Source organism: Drosophila yakuba, chromosome 2R, assembly GCF_016746365.2.
Source record: "Drosophila yakuba strain Tai18E2 chromosome 2R, Prin_Dyak_Tai18E2_2.1, whole genome shotgun sequence".
Taxonomy (NCBI): domain Eukaryota; kingdom Metazoa; phylum Arthropoda; class Insecta; order Diptera; family Drosophilidae; genus Drosophila; species Drosophila yakuba.
In genome coordinates, this window is record NC_052528.2 from 15,547,217 (window position 1) to 15,561,278 (window position 14,062).

The 14,062-nt window shown below is 41.9% G+C and overlaps 1 long non-coding RNA gene across 1 annotated transcript; it reads right to left on the reverse strand.

Moving 5' to 3' along the window:
• Nucleotides 1-8,935: 8,935 nt before the first annotated feature.
• LOC120321096 lies at nucleotides 8,936-9,411 on the reverse strand. The gene is made up of 2 exons (XR_005560650.1): nucleotides 9,273-9,411; nucleotides 8,936-9,217 (listed from the first exon to the last, which is right to left on the reverse strand). It is a non-coding gene; the product is annotated as an uncharacterized LOC120321096 (long non-coding RNA).
• Between the last annotated feature and the right edge of the window lie 4,651 nt (nucleotides 9,412-14,062).

Below are 14,062 nucleotides of genomic sequence, written 5' to 3' on the forward strand. Positions count from 1 at the left end.
TGTTGTTATTAAGGCCAACTGTAGTAGTCAGCATCTAGAGCAGCTAGAAAAGTCCTTCTGCTTCTACTGCTGCTGCCGCTGCTTCTGCTGCTGCTTTTGCTTTTGCTGTTGATGAAAGTGGCAAGAGAAAGGGGAAAGTCAGCGCTTGCGATAACCGTTACAATGGCAAGATATATAAAATTTAGCTCAAATGGCTTTGGCAGCTCCGGCTAAACTTGCCATTTATATGGGACACTGTGTGTATGCGGAGCATGAAAACAAAACAAATTGAAAAGCTCACACAAGCAGCGAATGGCTCAGGCGGACAACAGGGCGTATGATTATTGCGAGTGTGAAACAAGCGGAGACAACAATAAGCGGTTGTCTAAACATGTATGTGTATGTGCACTGCGATCACAGCTGTCTACTTAAGGTATCAGATAAATAACAACGTAGGATTAATTACAGCACCAAATTACTTTGTTTAAGAAGGCTATGTTTATTATTTATATTAATAAAACTGATTCTTGGAGTGTAAAATTTTAACATCAATTTTAATTGCATCCCTGTACAAACACAACATGATTGCTGCCCTCTCAAAACACAAATAACCACAGTATAAATTCCCTCGATGATTTATTGAGAAGGTGAGACGAAGGGTTTTCTCTGCTCGCAAATTAACTTTCTTGACTTCGCGGTTCCCTACGTAAAATGTAATTTCAATGTGGTTAGCAACTGTCTTAGAAAGCGCTTGCACTCAAGCATGAAATGCAACTTTAAATTCGGGAAATAACCGCCGACAGCAGAAATGTGTCCATTTGTACATTTAATCAAAAAGTTCAACGAGGAGAGGAAAGAAGAGGCAAGAACACAAAACCGACGGCGTGTAGCGGCAGTAATAAAAAACATTGTCGCCCAGCATGCAAATTTGTTTATTATGTTTTGATAAAGCACACCGGAATAACAAAAAAAACAAAAAAACAAAAAAACAACAAACAAAAAACATAAAAACAAAAACAGAACCGTATTTGACCAGCATGAATATTTAATGCAGCCGCAAAAGAAAGCACACAAAAATTGGGCAGAGCCAAATCCCTTTCACCGCACTCGGACAGACTCCAACTAATAACACTGTCAACGTGCTGCTCGCATTGCTCGCTTGATAGTCCGTCCTGGCCCAAAACCGCCCCTGCCACGCCCCCTTTCCCGCTTTGGCCAACCGGGCTAGGAAAACCCATGCAAATCTGTGTTGACAATGTTTAGCAGGAAAAACAGACACAGAAATACGCATGGAAATCGCACGTGGCTAGATGGATACACCAAGTGCAAAACGGGAGTGAGAAATGCAAATAGGATCTTCGGCGCTTAGAATTCTCTATCCGATTTAAGCCGCAATTATCAGGAGCCATAAGGTTATATTTAAGTTAAAATTTAAAGCATCCATTCGGTTTTAATGCATTTTTATATGTTTAGTTATGATTCCTACAGTGTAACTAAAACAAATAATTTCATGTGCAACCATTGGAAACCCTTTCAATGCTACTCTTCGAGCAGAGACGACACACCAAGTTTGCAGTGCAATCTTTGTGATGCTTCTGTACATTTGGTTTTCCCAATTTTCATATAATACAATTTGCTTCTTTGACACATCCTTTTCAGGTACTTGATATGGTTCCTTTTCCAAATGCACCTCCTAACTCACTGAGTGCTGCAAAACGAAAAGAAACGGAGACGTTGCAACTGCAGCTGCAGGTAGGAAAAAGTGTTAGTGGCCGGTATATAAATGTGGTTTTTAAGCTGCGAAAATTGTTTTTGATTGCATTCGTGCAGTAAATTGCATAAAATATTGAAGAACTATGCTGCAAGAGTCGATCTACGTGCTCCATTTCATTTGGGTCCAGCCACTCCTCCTCCCTGCACATGCAATTCGATGTGGCTTCGGGAAACTCCAAAGCTGAACTCTCTTTAAATTATGGCCCTAGTTTCGCCTGTGATTTATGCGACTTTTGAAGCACGAATGCACGCCAGGGGTCTTGGCTGTATGGAATTAATGAGAGCCAAGCCACATGCTGACTGCTGCAACACAGCCATGGCCAACATGGAATTTGTATCTCCGTATCACAGTAGCTCAGTATCTTAGTAGCTCAGTATTTTAGTCGTCATTTCCGGTGCTCGCTGTGACCTGATGTGTGCCAAGCGAATAAATCCCTCAGACCAGCTCGTATTTTTCTCAACTTTCGCCGCTCCATTGGGGTGAAATGCTGTGGTACTTTTAATTAAGTTATCTGGAAGTTTGACAGCCACATAAGATATCGATTTGATTTTAATAAGCTGGCGACAGACAGCAAATGCAATTAACTCGTTTAGTCTGCGACCTGGCTAACAAAAGTAATCGAGTGGCCCCAGTTAATTGCAGTAATTTAGTGCAGACAGCAGCTAATTAAGATAAATTAACTGCACTGACTATTGGTTTTCATTTTCATCTGCGCCACGTGGCGAATACTTATAATGAAACCACCGAAACGACACCGATAACCAGACGCCATTCTCCTGCCATTTTCGTATAATTTCCCAGCTGATAGCAAATGGGACACAATCGGTGGCCTACGGTTCGGTTTTTCGCCCCCTTATCGCCGCCATCCAACTGCCACCTGTTTGGAGTTGTGCCCCTGCAGCGCGCTGCAACAAAGAAGTGGCCAAATGTAATTGGCCGAAAATGCGAGTGGACAACTGAGATTGGCGAATTAAGATCCCATCTGCACGGCATCAGCGAAATGAGTTTTAGCAATCAGGGGGAGATGTGAAACTGTCTGAAGACCCAAAAAAAAAGTAATAAAATAGTACTTTGTACAATAAATAATAATTAGTTTTATAAAAGTTATTAAGGACCATTTTAATCATTTAAAATTTGTATATTCACAACTTCAGGATTAAACTGCATTGGAAAAGCTTACACACAATATTCCTATTTCAACAACGCAGTGTACACTTTATAAACACCCTTTACATTGTAAACTTAAAGCTCGGCCTGAAATTTGGAACTGCAATGTTGCACAACTCAATATTTCAGCGACCACGTCGTTCGGCGACCAATCCTGCCACTGCAATCGGTTGCCATTACACCCACGCCCCCATTTCAAATCGGAAACGGAGCGATAATGCTGTCCAGCTGAATTTGGCTGCGTGGTGGCCCCATGAACATTATTCGCACATTTGATGTCCACCTCTGGCGACAATCCGTTGTGGTCCACGCTTGTAGCTCATTGTTGTCCGTCCGTCCGGCGAAATGCCGAAAAAGCTGGCTCAAATAATGGCATTTTCATTGAATTTTACGCGCAAAGTCAGAAAGTTGTTTGCCGAAACTTTTGCAGTAATTGCACAGCCTCACCCCTTCTCTATCTCTCTGGGTGACCTGTGACCTGTGACCCATAACCCCACAGATCCTACAGTGCGACTAATGAAGTTGGGGCCACAAAAACGAGGCGTGGCGTGGCATGGCTCACAATCCGGCAAATGACATTTGAAAAGTGCTGGGAATGCGTATGGCTAATGACCAGTTTTGAAGTGAAGTTCAAAGTCTGACTGGAGGCCGAGTGAATTATGAAAATTGCCCTCAGACCTCCGACCTCTGAGCCCTTTTTCTTTATTTTTTTTTGGGGGTCCTGAGTGTAGCAAATTAGGCGCACTGAATCGACATTACAAGCACGTTGTGTACAGCGTACACCTTGCCGTGTGTGAGAACTTGGCTGCTTTTTTCTTTTACTTTTTTTTGGGGTTGGGGGATGGGGAGAACTTTACCAAATCACTTACAATATTTGGACCCGCAGTACGTGCAGGGCTTAGGAATCGCAGTGACTTCTGGGGCAGGGCCACCCACCTACCGCGCTGAATTTTCCCGATTTCCCTGGCTTTTCCCCCCAGCTTTTCCCCCGGCTTTTCCACCGGTTTTTCCCCTTGGTTTTCCGCCTTTCTCCCACTGCCCGATGTCATACGCATCGAAGTATCTACTACCCCTACAGCTGTTGGTTTTCCGAGGAGTTCTGTGCGCCGGCAAAGTTAATTTTCTTAGCGTCAAGCGTGAAATCGATATGGCCGCGAGCTGTTTCATAAGTTGAATTGAAACTCTGAAAATTGTTCAGGTTGCAGTTTTCCGTTTCGCTTTTCCATCCTGCCTTGTGCGTTCCTTTTTTTCTTGCTATTTTTTTTTTTTTTTTGGGTTTCCTTGCTGCGTGAGTTGATAAATAAAATACTCAGAATTCCTGACTTGGCCGTAGGGATTGATTCTTTTGGTCCGCATTTTTTTTCTTCCGATTTTTTTTTTACTTTTAGTGGCTCTGGCAAACTTTGGGGGCGGCTAATAAAAATTTTCCCGACTTGAGAGCAAACAAGTTTCGCCTGCTCTGCCATTTTTTTTTTATAACAGCTATTTGATTTTATTTATTTTGTTTTCATATTTTCTGCGAATAAGTTGGCCGCTTTGTGGCACACCAGCAAATTAAGTTAATAATAAAACAGTTGCTGGGGTTACGTTTTTTTCTTAGTATTTCGTCCGGGAAAAAGTTGGCAAAAGTTTGTTGTTTAATTTGCCAAGCTTCGGCGGCAGCAGGACCTTAAAGTTATTCCCCGCGCATTTCGAATTTAAAATTAATATTATAAACTTTGATTTATTGTCGCCCTGACGCCACCGAGTCGCCAGTCGAATATGCCAAAAACTTGTTCGAGAGGTGCGGTGGCAGGGGTGAAAAGATACGGCGTGTACAGCAAAACAAAGTGTTGTATTAACATAATGTTTTACTTTATAATATTTCTTTTTATTTCCACTGCCGCTGCTGCTGCGACAGTCGATAACAAAAGTTTGGCAAAGCAAACTTGGATAAAGCAAAAAAGCTGGGCAGCACAAGCCGGAAAGTCGACCACTTTGCTACCCTCTTGTCAAAGAAGTACTTCAAAATGAAGGCCTTTAAGTCTATGCCCCTATTACTACGCATATTGTTTCTACAAGGCTTTGTGAGCTCACCAGAAAAGTATGCTCAGATACTTTTTTTCCCGCATCTAGGATTTTAACAAGCAGATTGTAGAAAAGAACATTCCCCTGTTTTCGTGCAACGCGGGGTGGCATAAAAAGCAAAGTTGAATTGAATTCAGCAACTGAAGTTTTTGAATATATTCCGTTCGCTATGTCTAGAGCTGATATCTGAGACGGTAGCTATGACAGTGCCAAAAGCCTCCTCGGCTCACATCACCTCAGCAGTTTGCTGCTCTGGCTCTCCTGGTTCTCCGCATAATTTCAGCAGCATTGTCACCTTAGCAATGCGCTTAGAAGTTGCCAAAGTCGCAACCGTTTAGGCAACATTTTTATGGCTCATTAGAGCAGACGTGGCAAATAGGTTTTTCGGGCCTGTGAGCCTCTTGTCAGGACCCTTTGATCTCTCGACAACGACGATGGTGGAGATGATGGTGATGATGATGATGACAAAAACCAAAAACCGGCAAAGCAACTTCCTACATGCCGCGCATATCAAGTGAATCCCCCAAGCTGAAGAGATATTCCGATTCCCCACAAGTAGTATAGCTACAAATTCGTTTATAATTTCGACCAAATACATGCGATGCGGTGCGGTGTGTTTGCTTCCTGTTAACAGATTTCCGATAATGCCAGGAACTTGCTATCCAAAAATCCCCACGATTGTAGTGCAGCATCCAGCGCCAAAACTCTAAGCCACATGAGTGCCATTCGAATTTGCATTGATTTTGGTTGAGATTTGGCCAGAACGGAAAAGAAAAACTCAAAAACTCAAAAAGAGAAAAGCGAAAAGCTGCTTGCAGAGCACTTGAATTTCTGTTGTTTTTCCCCGAGTGTTGGGTAAATATGCATGCACAAATATTTTAAATGCACTTGCTTGAGTAAAAATCAAATGTTTTCCATCCAGTATGGCCGAATAATAGATTAGTGAAGCTCAACCGCAAAGCCTTTTTAATTTTAATATGTCAACTTGGGCCGGTTGATGAAGGTGTGTGGCCATTTTAACATCCAGTTGGCTAAACTTAATTAACAAATGGGTCAAGACCTCAGGCGCAGATTGATGGGTTATGTCAAATCTGTGACATTCCTGAGCCTCCCTGTGGTTTCCTCTGATTTAATTATACGCTTAACCTGTTTTCATTTAATTTGCTTGCCACCTATTTTATTTTTTTTTTTTTAGTTGTGTTTGTTGACTATTTCTTTCGGCATTATTTTGTGGCACTTTAAGCCGTTTACACGCATGCATAAATCTTCTCTGGGGCCGGGCTCTAATTATCTGTAGGCCAGCATCAGCATCAGTTGGACCCACATTTCAGTCAGTTGTGGGGATTAGTCCCCTCAGTGTTTTAAAAGCACAGCCAGTGGCGTTCGGGGAGCATATGTCCCCGGCGCAGAGGTGATAAATTACCATCGGCCAAGGTGTCATATTAAAACCAAGCAGCACACACCCATCCACACACACACACAGACACTCGCACACACTACTCCACACAAACGAAACCTCAAACATGTGGCACTGGCCTTTTAAATAAACCTCAGTCCCAGTTCGCCTCCCTTCATCCGGTCCAAGCCCCCTTCTCTGTGCATAACTAACGAGCTGAAGGCAAATGGAGCTGCTCCAACGGCAACCGCAAATCCAAAACCAAATCAAAAAGGGTCTTTGCCTGCTTATCACACGGCCATAAAGTCAGCCTTGGCCTCCGTCACCCACAATGTGCCACACCCCCAACCAGCCCCCAACTTGTCTTTTCATGGGGGATCCCCACCTGGTGGCTGCTCATTTAAACTATTTAATATTGGCACCTGCCAGGAAAGGGACCGAGCGCCAATCCAACTTACCATGGACTCCTGAATAATTAAACCTTTTTCCGAAAAACGGAAAGGTAAATAAAACTATGCGAGAATAGCAGGATTAAGTCAGGCACGACTGAACTAATCGTGGCTTCTATAAGATGTGAGTTTTTTGTATTTTAATTAACTGCATTAAAACACCTAACTTGTTTTTCCGCGAATGAAAAATTACAATAGCTGAAAAATAGGTAAATAGCTTAAAGCAAAGTAGTTTCGATACATTTTCCCTTTCACGTTACCCTGACCTCTCACCTTTTTCGCCATTTCGCAGACATTTGTTTGTATTACTATTTTTGCGGGGAGCCATCGTAAATTTCAATCCGAGCCACTTAGCACACAGCGCCACAAGATTATGCGACACAACCTTGCCACCGAAATGAAGTCAAATGGCGACGACACACACACACACACGTATGTATATATGTATAGAGTGTGGAGAAAGCGAGGAGAAAGCGAATGAAATTTGTTTTTCTTTTCTTTTTGGCTAATTAAAATGTTGATAAAAGCCAGCAGGAAATAAGTAAGACAGCAAAACATTTTTACAACGCATCGTTTGACTTCTTTTGTGGAGTCAATTTCAGCCAACGGATGGCATAATAAATAAATAAATATCACAACATTTACATACACACACACACGTGTGCATGTGCATGTGTGTGTAAGGGGCGGGACCCCATGGTTTGTTTACGCCTTTTAACCCTTTCGAATCAACACAGACCGCAAAGCTCGTGGCCTGTGTAAACACATTAATCATACAACTGCCACAGACAGACAGAGATCGAAAGTGTTCGCCCAGCCCCCCACAAAAGCACCCCCAACCACCCCCAGTCACCCCCAATTCACCCACAGCAACCCCCTCAGTTCCCTCAGTTCCCTCAGTTCCAGTTAGCAGTATCTTTCGTTACCTCGCTGCTTTTTGGCAGTCATAAGCAGCACACGGCGGAGGAAATTAAAAGCGAAAACAAGAGCAACCGAAATGCCGAAAAAGTAATACAGGAAAGGAGCCAAAGCCACGGAACCATGGGATTTCGGGGGGGGCAACACAGCCAAACAGCACAGCAGATCGGAGGATACGACACGTGTGGCTCTCGGACTTTCGAAAGGACAGAGAGGACAGAGGACTGAGCCAAATAATATGCAAATACTTGGCCCTAACTCCACGACATCAGCAAATGCAAATTTACCCCCTCGAAACCCACAGCCACCAACGTCGGTTTTGTGGTCTCATTTGTATTTTGCGGCAGTTGAACAACAGTTATTATTACATTGCTACACTAATTGAGTTGATTAAAGGACATCGAGCGTGAGGACTTTCATCTTGTAAACAAAAAAAATTGGTAAGTATAGTTCAAGCAATTCGCTTAGTCATACTTTCTACACATAGCAAATTTAAGCAATTTATGGAAATTTCAATTTATGGAATTGATAATTAAAAAAATGAAAGCCATATTTATTCGTTCTTCGGAGAGAACACATTCACAAGCCGAACATGTACATATATATAAACTTAAATATATATAAACTTATATTTGTTATTAAATTTAGGTCACTTCTTTAATTATATTTAAATGACAAAGGCTTATACTTCGTCCAGATTTAATGTTTAATACCTATTTTATTGATTCCCCTAAATTACACTTAGTTCCGGCAATATATTCCCATTCGGACTTCACACAAGTAACCGAATAATTCACAGCCATTGTAGAGGGCACTTTTTAGGTAATTAAATTATATACACACAAAGAGAGTAAAGGCAATCATGTCGCTGGGAAAGTATTCCTGATTCTGTGGGTGGATGAGGGGTTGGGCGCCATAATAAGCCACTTACCCGCTGAGCAGGAAGAAAATAAACTTTTCCACCACTTTAAGAGGAATTTCTTCGTCAGTTGTTTCGCATCTTGTGTCTCGCTGTTCCTGTATCTTAGCCCGAAGCCAGCAATAAGTTGACAATTTGCAAGTTATGAAAGTAAATAAGTGAAATAGTTTCCAGGGCGAGCGCAAAGTTTCACCCAAAAGCTGAAAGCCCACATCCACATTCCCAGCCCGAAACTACGAAACTACAACAAATAAACACGACTTGCAACAAATTGAAATGATGTATTAGGCCGCCAGGGATTAACGCCCAACTAATAAATCTCTCCGGGTCGAAGTCTTGGGGGTTTATTTTTCCACAGGGAACTCTTGTCAAATATAACCACTCATTGGCATCACGGCAGCAAATTCATTCGAACGAGTGCCCACTGTGGCCATTCATATATTAATAAGACACAAAGTTGCTTGGCTCCTCCATATGTTTCCAACTTATTTCACGGTTTCCTTGCAATTTGTCGTCTGGGGTCAATAGACCCAATCCCAGAAATTCGCCTGACAGTTGTGAGTATGGCAGTTGGGAGTTGGGAGTATTTCAATGGATACATACAAGTAGATTTGATGCCAAAGTGCGTAGATAATGCGAGTAATTTAAGCTGAAGCCATAAATATGTGACTGTTCGTGGCGAGGAAGTGGCATCGTAGCTCTAAGGGGGGGTACACAAAAAAAATCTGTTGAAATATATCTGCAAGGGAATTTAATATGCCCAGAAATTTCTGGTGATTTGAAAGCACTTGAAAAGTCGTTTTTAGTTTGGATAAAAACACATAGCCCACGGCCCCCCTTAAACTGATTTTAGATTACTGGATCTCGGTGTTACCTCGGCATACTTCACAGTTTAAGTCTTGGAGTAAAGGAACCATCTTCTAAGCTCCAGCTTACCGCTGCCTTTGGGCGAATAGTTATGGCAGAAGTGAAACAACCAACCGGGCCAAGACAATCTCTGATAACTGTGAGACTGAAACAAAGCCAAAGTGTCAGAAATTTTATGTGACTGTTTGTGCGGCGAGTGGGTTCGAGTGCCATAAAAAGCTGGAAAAAAACAATATGCTCGGTACCCGTCCCGTTCGACTAACTTAAAAAACTAGCCAAGCAAAAGTCAAAGTCTTATCTGGCAACAAAGTGCCAGAAAATAAAAAAAAAAAGGGGCGACACACCCATGCGGAGTAAAAAGGAAAATGTTAGTGACTGTGCTAAAATTCAAGGCGATATGCCGAAATATTGCTTTAAAGTGTACTCCTTCTCCTGCTCCTTGGATTGTCGCATTTCCCAACGTCGTCAAACTGGCGACACTTTTCCAGTTCAACTGTCGAGGTGTTGGGCGTCCGAGCCAAAGCAACTGTCATAAATTCAAACACAAATTCGGGTCCTGACGCGGCAACACTGCCCTGACACTGATAAACAATGTACACACTGACGAACTTACATCGCAATGTATATTTACGTACATATGTATATCAGGGGGGGGTCAACAAAAAATAGCTTTTTAAGAAATTACATTAAATGTGTGCGCTTGAGTGGGCAGGAATTTATATTTCGTTGCAGAAGGTCTTTGGCATCTCCATCTCCGCCAGTCTCCTCCATAAGGACTAAGCACAAAGGACTAAGGACCCAGAAGTGCCGGACAATCGATAGCGGGCATAACAAATTGCTCGCTGGACTATGCAATTCCACACGCAACGAGATCGAGACTTGGAGGCATGCGAATACTCCATGACAAATTACTTGGCCAAATTCATAAATAAAAAACTAATTAACTGGATTTGATTCTGGCCTGCTAAATGATATGCAAATTACAGTGCTCCCCTTAAAAAATGTCAATTTAAATGTTATGTTATATGCCATAACTTTCTTTAAAAAAAAGGAATAAGTATTTAAGAAATATTTATTCGCAGTTTTAATGATTACATACATAAGTGTATTTTTGATTCTAAATGATTCAATTCGTTGAAAAATTCTTGATTCACATAATCCCCGAAAAAATACCGCATTTCGGGGAAATCAAAGCAACCGTAGCATATTTATTGGGGCTCGAATTGTCGCAACTAATTAGTGGCCGGTTGCTTTGAGCCCTGAACTTCAAAGCAAATACAGCCAGTAAAAATAATTGTCATCATTCTGGCCGGGCAAAAGTTAATTGCAGGCGGCATCAGTCAGTCAGTCAGTCAGTCAGTCAGTCAGTCAGTCGTTGGCGGTACGACGATTGCTGTTGCCATTGATCCCGCTCCGTTGTGGGGCAAAAGTTGTCAAGTGGTCGTTATTGAGTGGCCAGCGTATAGTCAAGGATATACATATACATATATAGTAAAGTCTTTTTTATATCGGATCCCGCTGCACGTTCATTTGCTGGTCGCATTGTGAGCGCGCTGAAGTGTTTGCTGCTGCCCAACAAAAGCTGTCAGCGCAGAAACGAGAGCTTAAAAAAAAATATGGGAAAAGAGGACAAATCTAGCGATGGCAGGCCAGGAGGGCCAAGATGATGGGGAAAACATGGCGAAAGTGCGCCGTCTATGCGGCGTTACAATAACAGTAGAGTCAACAATAATAACAACAGCCACAAAGCAACAATGAGCGCAGTATAATGGCAAAAGCTTTTCATATGACTCCATCTCCGCATCGCTTTTCTGCCCCCCGAAAAAAACTGACGGTGGCATTTTGTCTGTAAATTTCTGAAGCGTTTGATGAGGCACAAAACACACGCTTATACACCACCACATTGCAAAGAAAAAATTGGAAATTTATCTTTGATCTTTTTGTTCGGGTATCGCTTGATGGGGAATAAACAACGTGGAGTAACGAGTTTGTGCCTTGTTAGATCCCCAAATTATATCGCATAAGTGGAAGTCGATATGGGCGAAGTGTGAAAAGAATAAGAGCTACCAGGCTTTCCAGGAAGGAAATCAATTAAAATCGTGAAAGCAACTTTAAGGCAAATATGAATCATCTTTGAAGGTTAGCTCGCAATAATTGAATATTAAACTGACGAAAAATCCATGCCATCCTGAGCAGACGATGGGGGGAGGCATTAAAAATGTTTGGCTCCCCCCACAAAAAGTTGTCACAAGAGCGAGTGAAATGTCACAATTTTGTGGGGAGAGAAAAGAGGTTTAGGGCATTAGAGATGGCCCCGCCCTTTGATGTAGCAAATTTTTCGGACACTAAGCGCCTAATTACTTTATTGGCGGCCTTTTCTCGTGGATGCCACTTGAACCTTTTAGCCCTTTTCACTCGACATGGTTTCAATTATGGGCCGACGCTTTGTTCCACGAGTGGCAAATGCCACTCTGCGTCCGCCTATTGGCAACTTAACTTAATTATAAATTAAAATCCCTTCAGTCCCTGTGAGCAAAATTGAGTTTGGCTAGCCATTTGCCGTGCGGCATGTGGCATGTGGCAAGGTCCCCAAATGACCATGATGCCATCAGCCCACCCAATAAACATATCGCATTAAGCTGGACGGATGATTTTCTTGAATCGCAATTGTGACTCGGGAAAAACAATGGGCGCCATAAATCCAAATTAGGGCCATGTCTGCTGGTCATCGCACACGTGTGTCCATTTTAATACCCATATTCCTGTCTAGCTGTGGAATAATATAGAGATGTAAGCGTTTAATAGAGTATAGTATTATTAAATTATAAATTTATTAATTTATAAGTTACTTTACAGTTCTTTCTAAAAGCGATAAGCTAACCAAGATTACCACAGATCGTATTAGTATTTATCTTTACTAATAATATCTTTTCATATTAATTAATTAAATATATTGTATACTGATCGAAACTGCAAATTGTTAACATAGCACTTCCTCAAGTAATATTAATTTATTTTTATGTTAATTATTTATGCATGCTCCGCCTTACAACTTTACAGCTTAAGAGAGACTTTTGCAGCCAGCAAAGAGCAACACAGCTTCCAGTTAACAGTTAACAGTAACAGAAAGCTTTCGCCTGGCAAATTACACGAAAGTGTTAACATTACATTCAAAAACTTTGATTATATTCGGTTAATGTATTTGCACTTGTATTTTCGACTGGAATACCCCAATTTGTGTTGATGGAGGTCTTTTGGGACTAGAATACTTCATTATTATGCAAAGACTTAGCAACTTCATAACTTGAAGCACTGGCAAACAGTACAAAAGTCAGCAATTATGCAGCACACAAGTTCAATTTTAATAATCATCACTGTGAGGGTGTTTAAAATATATATAACAAAAAAACACACACACACACACTTGGCAAGTGCAAATAAGTTCCCATTTAATTGCAATTTAATGTAAAAGCAACAGCACAAGTCCAAATCGCCCAACAGTCCAGTACTCAGAGTTGTAATAGGAAGCAAGATGGCCATAGAAAGTGCAGGGCTCGTATTTGTAGTCAATATTTGATATTTGCACAGATGTTCAGCTGCCAAATTGAATATGGATTTTGCATAAAATCTACTAACACACTCAAGCCAACCGGCGTTGAGAAGCAGCATAATGATGAGCAAAAAGCCAAAGTAGATAAATACTAAAGTGGACTGACCGGAAACCAAATTGAAAGCAACAACCGAACCACACCGACCTACACCGACCCAAAACCGACCCATTGACCTCGGCACAATTGCAGACAGGGATCGAAAAACAATATGTGTTAGAAATCAGGAGGTGGACAGAAACCGGAGGCTGAGGATATGTGCTTTCTGGTCGCATGTGGGCAAGAACATGAATCAATATATGCACGAAACATTATTTTCCAATCAATTAATTTTCGGGTCACTAGATTTGCCTGTAACACATGCGCTGCACTGCATCCACTCACCCTCTTGACCAATGAACTGTCGGGTAAATCATATGGAATGATTTCATACACATAGCAGCTCCACACACAGCACCACTCTTCGACAAAACCTCATCGCATCGGCTATTGAGCATAAATGTTTAATCAAATGAAGCATGCACAAATTGGGGTCCGTCACATAACCAGAACCAGAAGCAGAACCAGAAACCCTCGGTCTTTGCCGCCGGCCCTGAATGCTCCAATCCGGTGACCAGTACGTCCACGGCCGGGGCACTGATTTAATAAACATAAAATGTGTCAGTATTGTAAAATTATTTGGTCGCCGTCGGGCACAAATAGGCAGCGGCCAAACAGAAACAATGGCACTCGACCTTAATGAATCTACTTTTTTATGTTTTATGACAAGAATCGTTTTTATTCCCTTTTTTCAACATTGCCTCCGTGCAATTTTCCGATACATTGACCCCTCGGCAGGTTCGTCAACGCATTTCCTCCATCAGCGCCAGCTGCATAACAGGGCGTATACGCAATATTCGCGTATGCAAATTAAGTGAC